This window comes from Penaeus monodon, chromosome 14 (genome assembly GCF_015228065.2).
Source record: "Penaeus monodon isolate SGIC_2016 chromosome 14, NSTDA_Pmon_1, whole genome shotgun sequence".
NCBI lineage: Eukaryota > Metazoa > Arthropoda > Malacostraca > Decapoda > Penaeidae > Penaeus > Penaeus monodon.
Window position 1 is genome coordinate 46,886,629 of NC_051399.1, and position 7,500 is coordinate 46,894,128.

The 7,500-nt window shown below is 38.5% G+C and overlaps 2 non-coding genes across 2 annotated transcripts; one reads left to right on the top strand and one right to left on the bottom strand.

Annotated features, from left to right (window-relative positions):
- Nucleotides 1–1,810: 1,810 nt before the first annotated feature.
- Nucleotides 1,811–1,882, bottom strand: Trnat-cgu. The gene has a single exon. It is a non-coding gene; the product is annotated as a tRNA-Thr (tRNA).
- Nucleotides 1,883–5,405: 3,523 nt separating this feature from the next.
- On the top strand, nt 5,406–5,477 carry Trnat-cgu. The gene has a single exon. It is a non-coding gene; the product is annotated as a tRNA-Thr (tRNA).
- Nucleotides 5,478–7,500: the final 2,023 nt, after the last annotated feature.

The window sequence follows — 7,500 nt, forward strand, 5'->3', positions numbered from 1 at the left end:
AGGATCATGTGGCGCCGAAATTAATTATTCATTAATGTGTAATATTAAGAATGAACATTACAAAACGACTGTTCACAATAAAAGAAACATAAAGATGTTTAACAATTGTTCAAGTAACATGGTAAAATCAATAGGAAATCAGCTTCTTCCGTAACTTAAAACTCAAGATCTGGTGCGGATCCTGGAAGTAACAGCAGGATTCCGGCGGTGGAGCTCCATGGAACAGCCACGAGAGTGAAGAGGGAACGCAGAATTAACGTGAAAATCAAGAGGGCAGTTGTACATTTTATGATCATTATTATTATCATTATCATCATTATTATTATTATCATTATCATCATTATCATCATTATTATTAGTATCATTATCATCATTATCATCATTATTATTATTATCATTATCATCATTATCATCATTATTATTATTATCATTATCATCTTTATCATCATTATTATTAGTATCATTATCATCATTATCATCATTATTATTAGTATCATTATCATTATTAGTAGTATCATATATTTTTATTTATTTTTTTTTAGCTTCGTTTCTGCTGCGGGAAGTTTCTGTCATTTCTTCCGATGATTATGACACAACACATTTCATTAGTGAATGCGGAATACATAAAAGCTTCAAACATATTTCTACTCTCTTAAAAAAAAAAGGAAAACTACAATTAAGGAAAACTTCAAAGCCAACCCGCCTCCTCCACCGTAATCCTCGACAAGTCCTTTGGGCCAATTTACTCTCGCTTCTCCGCCGGCGTCTGTGCCGCCCGGGTTCCTTCTGCTCGCGTGAACTTCCCTTGAACTTCCCAGGGTATGACGGGAGCGCTTCGGGGGTATAGGCAGTCCTGGCAGGTGGCGGGTATGCGAATGCCCAGGCGGAAGGGAAATGCAGACCGTGGAAAGAGTAGAGGCGGGAGAGAGAGGATGGGAGGGAGGGGGAGAGAGAGAAAGAGAGAGAGAGGAGGAGAGGGAAAAGGAGAGAATGAAAGAGAGACTCACCTGGATTGAGAGAATGGTCAAGGCAAACCTTTAATTAGTGAACCATTTTCCTGTTTCTCATTCCTTACACTATACCTTTTTTTCCCATCAAATTATTTCTTATTCTATTTCCATAATCTTCCTCTTTTCCGTCTCACCAATCATAATTTTCTTCCTCCTCTCCCTTTTCGTTTTTCTTCTTATTTCTTTTCTTTTACCAGTCCTCTTCTCCCTTTTCTTCGGCATTGCATCTATCAATTGACAAAAGATAATTGCAAAATCCCGTATTTTCATCCAAATATGAAATCTTGCTAAGTGTAAATAACAGCATCAAAACACTAAGCATTTTTAAAAACATTTTTTAAAGGTCTAATAAATATCTTGGCAGACGATTAACACCGTCCTTTCATCCTCCATAAATAATTCATATCGTTCCATGTCTGTAAATGCTGGAATGTCTTGATAAAAGATGCTTCGAAGATAGGTCTAAATGTAAAATAAATAAATATACATACATATCTATCTACACACACAGACACACACACACACACACACACACACACACACACACACACACACACACACACACATATATATATATATATATATATATATATATATATATATATATATATATATATATAATCAATTAGTTATTACACATGGTTACTTGTCGGACGTCTTCAAAATTCGTCTAAATATATAATTAAAACAGCTAATCGCTGCTGAGTATCCATTGCGGTTACTAGTCGAATGGTCTGCGTTAACAGCCTTGATGGTGGACAGATTATGCCGACTAAACGCAAACGTTAACTGAACCCATATGCCCCCTGTGAGGTTTGAACTCACGACCCCTGGTTTACGAGACCAGTGCTCTACCACTGAGCTAAGGAGGCTCATGATGAGGGAAGGGAAATGTACATTCATAACCATACACCTTCTATTTGCTTGGGTAAGCGAAATGTTTGCAGAATTAGTTACGAATGACTAAATGAGCGGTTCAAGGAACTTTTCATATCATGACATGACTAATATCAGACGCCCTTCTTACTAACACATCACTTTACTTATGATTCATGGATGGCTTCAGGCATTACAATTTTATTACCTTTGTACAACTCACATAGTTCCTGACACTGACTGAATAAATAACATTTAGCCAGTCACGAAAACAAAACAAAAGAAATATCACGTTTTCATTCAAGACCAAGACCGCAGAAGTTCTTTTTCGTTCAATTCTTTAATATTTCATCTATTAACTGCGCTGCTTGCGTGTGTACTGAATATGATCCTATGAACCATATCTGTCAAAACCGAGCGAAAATATAATCTAGATAGACGAAGACACGCCATAAAATCAGATAAACTTCAACCCAATGAACAGTCACCATTGAAATAGTGTTAGTTAATGACTACCAATTCCACTGTTTATCTTGAGCACCTCTCGTTATCACCTCTAACAAAGCAATCTGAAAAACGTGCTAGAAATTTGCAGTTAACACATAAGATTCATAGTTTTTTTTATTGATTACGTTCAATTAATACCAAAACTATAGCTTACTCGAACAAAGTTTGACATTATCCATCTTACAAATCGCTTATGAAATGTGAATAGATTTAGAAAATTAATTTGAAGAATTTTATTACTGTTATTTTATCAAAACCCAATAAAGAAAAATAGGAACAATGAGAAAAAGTTCAGGAAACACGTAAGGGAAATAGGGCTGACGAAAGTGACAAGAGGAGATTCAGTGACGTCACTGGGTATCTATCAATGGCTGGGTATCTGGGGGCACAGATGAGAGAAATGAGGGGGGGGGGTGAAGGCACTAAGACGAACGCAGGGGGAATCTGATGCCACAGAAGGGGATCAGGGCACAGAGTAACGTGTACACAGAGGTTAAAAAGGGAAACACACCAACGATATAAGCTGAATATGAAGCTTTTCAGAACTACGCCACTGAGGGCACAGCTGTTTAGCGATTTAGCGAACGCAGCTGTACATCTGTTAACCAGTGGAAGGTTAACCCGGAGATAATGAGGTCACTTTAAAGAGTGCGTCTTTCTAAAATATAGAAAGGGGCACATTTAAACATACTTTTGGCAGTGTCTCCTGAGGTGGTGAATCGGAATTTATATGAGGCAAGTTTTTTTTTTTTTTTTTCAAGATGGCGACCTCTCTTTTTCTACGTTATTACTCACTACGATGTGGTAAATGCGGTGAGGTACACACATCTGAATCCAGCTAAATTTGCGCTTTCAAATAACGTGTATTTCTATAGCTCCGCTCAGCTCTAAGGAAAGTGTAATGCGTAACGTTCGTGTGATCAATTTTATCTTTATTTCACTAATTTTCGTTAATGACGTAATTACTTGCTGTGGCAATGAAAGGTCATGAGAGTGAAGTAAGGCAAGGAAAGAGGTCACGTTTTTTCAATTTTAATTAATCATGACTTTTGACCCGCGTCTTATATCCTATTCGTGCCATCACCGACGCGGTGTTTGAGGAACTACTTGCCGCCATGTTGATGACATCACGTAGTTAGCTGGGTCTTTATACTGTGGTGGTTGACCAATGATCCTTCCCCAGGGGAGGAGTTGGTTACGTAATCATTGCTGGTGGCTCTCGACCCACCATCATATCTACGATAGACTCTCTCACTACCGTACCTAGGTTTGGCTCACCTAAAATATGCAAATCCGCGTGCGTGCTCATGCGCGCGTGCGGGCGATGCGTGTGTATTAATATTAAGCACATACACACCTAAAAGGTAAACACCGGCACTCTCCTAGGAAAGGAATTTGGGACACTACCACGTACTTACTCCAAGATCATCACAACATGTAAACTACAATTAAGTATCATGCTGTGACCACGGCTCCTTTAGAGATACAAACACACTTCACACACACACACACACACACACACACACACACACACACACACACACACACACACACACACATACACACACACACACACACACACACACACACACACACACACACACACACACACACACACACACACACACACACGCATATATATATATATATATATATATATATATATATATATATATATATATATAAGGCCGTCAGAAGAAGAGGCCTCTTAGATACAAAAAGTGAATTAAGATCGATTCTCCACTTATTAAAAACCAAGGAACTTCTATCAAAAGTTTACTCAAAGAGTTTCTTTGTATTTTAGAGCTCGAGAACTGTCTGTCAGCGAAACTATACGCATAAAGATATTGATATGATGCGTCCTGATGTTTCAATCTCTTTCACTCACTTTTCTCCAGTTATCTAATCCCTCAGTGGCGTAGTTCCGAAAAGCTTCATATTCAGCTCATATTGTGGGTGTGTTTCCTTTTTAACCTTTGTGTACACGTTACTCTGTGCCCTGATCCCCTTCTGTGGCTTCAGATTCCCCCTGCGTTCGTCTTGGTGCCTTCACCCCCCCCCCCTCATTTCTCTCACCTGTGCCCCCAGATACCCAGCCATTGATAGATACCCAGTGACGTCACTGAATCTTCTCTTGTCATTTTCGTCAGTTCGACTTCCCTTACCTGTTTCCTTATTTTTTTCTCACTGTTTCTATTTGTTCTTTACATTTTGATGAAATGACTTACAGCAGTAATAAAAAAAAATAACATTTTCTAAATCTATTCGTACCTAATGAACAATTTGTAAGATGGATAATGTCAAACTTTGAAATCAAGCTTAAATGTTTCGTTTGTTGGAGTAAGCTATCGTTTTAGCATGAATTAGTTGTAATCAATAAAGAGCTATAAATTTTAACTGTTATCAGTAAATTTCATATTTCCAAACTGCTTTGTGGGAGCTGATAACTGCAGCTACAGTGGAAGTGGAATCATATCCCATTGAAATTTCAGACAAATTACCTGAAAGTATTTTTAATGATGACCGCTCGTTGGGTTGAAACTTGACCGTTTTCTGGGCGTGTCTTCGCCTGTCTAGATTATATTTTCTCTCGGTTTTGATAGATATGGTTCATAGGATCATATTTAGCACACACGCAAGCAGCGCAGTTAATGGATGAAATATTAAAGAATTGAACGAAAAAGAACTTCTGCGGCTCTTGGTATTGAGTGAAAACGTGATATTTCTTTTGTTTTGGTTTCGTGACTGGCTAAATGTTATTTATTCAGTCATTGTCAGGAACTATGTGAGTTGTACAAAGGTAATAAAATTGTAATGCCTGAAGCCATCCATGAATCATAAATAAAGTGATGTGTTAGTAAGAAGGGCGTCTGATAGTAGTCATGTCATGATATGAAAAGTTCCTTGAACCGCTCATTTAGTCATTCGTAACTAATTCTGCAAACATTTCGCTTACCCAAGCAAATAGAATGTGTATGGTTATGAATGTACATTTCCCTTCCCTCATCATGAGCCTCCTTAGCTCAGTGGTAGAGCACTGGTCTCGTAAACCAGGGGTCGTGAGTTCAAACCTCACAGGGGGCATATGGGTTCAGTTAACGTTTGCGTTTAGTCGGCATAATCTGTCCACCATCAAGGCTGTTAACGCAGACCATTCGACTAGTAACCGCAATGGATACTCAGCAGCGATTAGCTGTTTTAATTATATATTTACACGAATTTTGAAGACGTCCGACAAGTAACCATGTGTAATAACTAATTGATTATATATGTATATATATATATATATATATATATATATATATATATATATATATATATATATATATGTGTGTGTGTGTGTGTGTGTGTGTGTGTGTGTGTGTGTGTGTGTGTGTGTCTGTGTGTGTAGATAGATATGTATGTATATTTATTTATTTTACATTTAGACCTATCTTCGAAGCATCTTTTATCAAGACATTCCAGCATTTACAGACATGGAACGATATGAATTATTTATGGAGGATGAAAGGACGGTGTTGATCGTCTGTCAAGATATTTATTAAGCCTTTAAAAAATGTTTTTAAAAATGCTTAGTGTTTTGATGCTGTTATTTACACTTAGCAAGATTTCATATTTGGATGAAAATACGGGATTTTGCAATTATCTTTTGTCATTTGATAGATGCAATGCCGAAGAAAAGGGAGAAGAGGACTGGTAAAAGAAAAGAAATAAGAAGAAAAACGAAAAGGGAGAGGAGGAAGAAAATTATGATTGGTGAGACGGAAAAGAGGAAGATTATGGAAATAGAATAAGAAATAATTTGATGGGAAAAAAGGGTATAGTGTAAGGAGTGAGAAACAGGAAAATGGTTCATTGATTAAAGGTTTGCCTTGACCATTCTCTCAATCCAGGTGAATCTCTCTTTCATTCTCTCCTTTTCCCTCTCCTCCTCTCTCTCTCTTTCTCTCTCTCCCCCTCCCTCCCATCCTCTCTCTCCCGCCTCTACTCTTTCCACGGTCTGCATTTCCCTTCCGCCTGGGCATTCGCATACCCGCCACCTGCCAGGACTGCCTATACCCCCGAAGCGCTCCCGTCATACCCTGGGAAGTTCAAGGGAAGTTCACGCGAGCAGAAGGAACCCAGGCAGCACGGACGCCGGCGGAGAAGCGAGAGTAAATTGGCCCAAAGGACTTGTCGAGGATTACGGTGGAGGAGGCGGGTTTGTTTTGAAGTATGAGCCTCCTGTCTTCCTTGCGGTGGTGTTCGTAGCCTATTCTTAATATATATAATAGCCTTTTTTTTTAAGGAGAGGAGTAAAAATCTGTATAAGTTTTGATATATCCCGTTTTCGCCAATGATGTGTGTTATTTTAGAATAATCGGTAGAAATGATAAAAAACTTGCCGCAACAGGAACGAAGCTGAAATAATAATGATAATAATCAAGGGGATAAAAAACTGTAGAATTGCCCTCTTGCTTTTCACGCGAGATGCAACTCACAGTAATTCTGCATTTCCTTCCAGGATCTGCATCCGGAGTTTTAGGTTGTTATGGTAGAAGCTGATTTCCTGTTTATTTTACCACTTGACATTAATAGTTTGTTAAACCCTTTAGATTTCTTTTCTTGTGAATATTTTGTAATTGTAATTTTGTAATTCATTCTTAATATCCCATTTGAATGAATCATCAATCTCGGCGCCACACGACCCTCCTGTTGCGGCGCCGAACATGGCTGTCACTAATCCATGCATTCATTTATTCATTCATCCCGGGATCCTGACTCCTCAGTTGGCGGCAGGCTTCTCCTTCTTCGTCACCATCTGCGGCTTCTACGAGGATCGTCACCATCTGCGGCTTCTACGAGGATCGTTCCATCTGCGGCTTCTACGAGGACGCATGGACCTTGGCTTGAACCTCCTGCAGATCGTCTAGAACACGGAGGTCGTCGCCGTGGCCGAGGGAATTGAATAAGCAAATCTAAAGAGACAAAGCGACTGTTTGTTCGTCCTTAATAAATAAATAAATGGATGAAGAGATGTGTAAATAATACAAACTATGAGGATACCCTTATTAATAGATATCATTGGTTACTAGACTGATGTTTAGCTTCATCAAATCAAATTTAG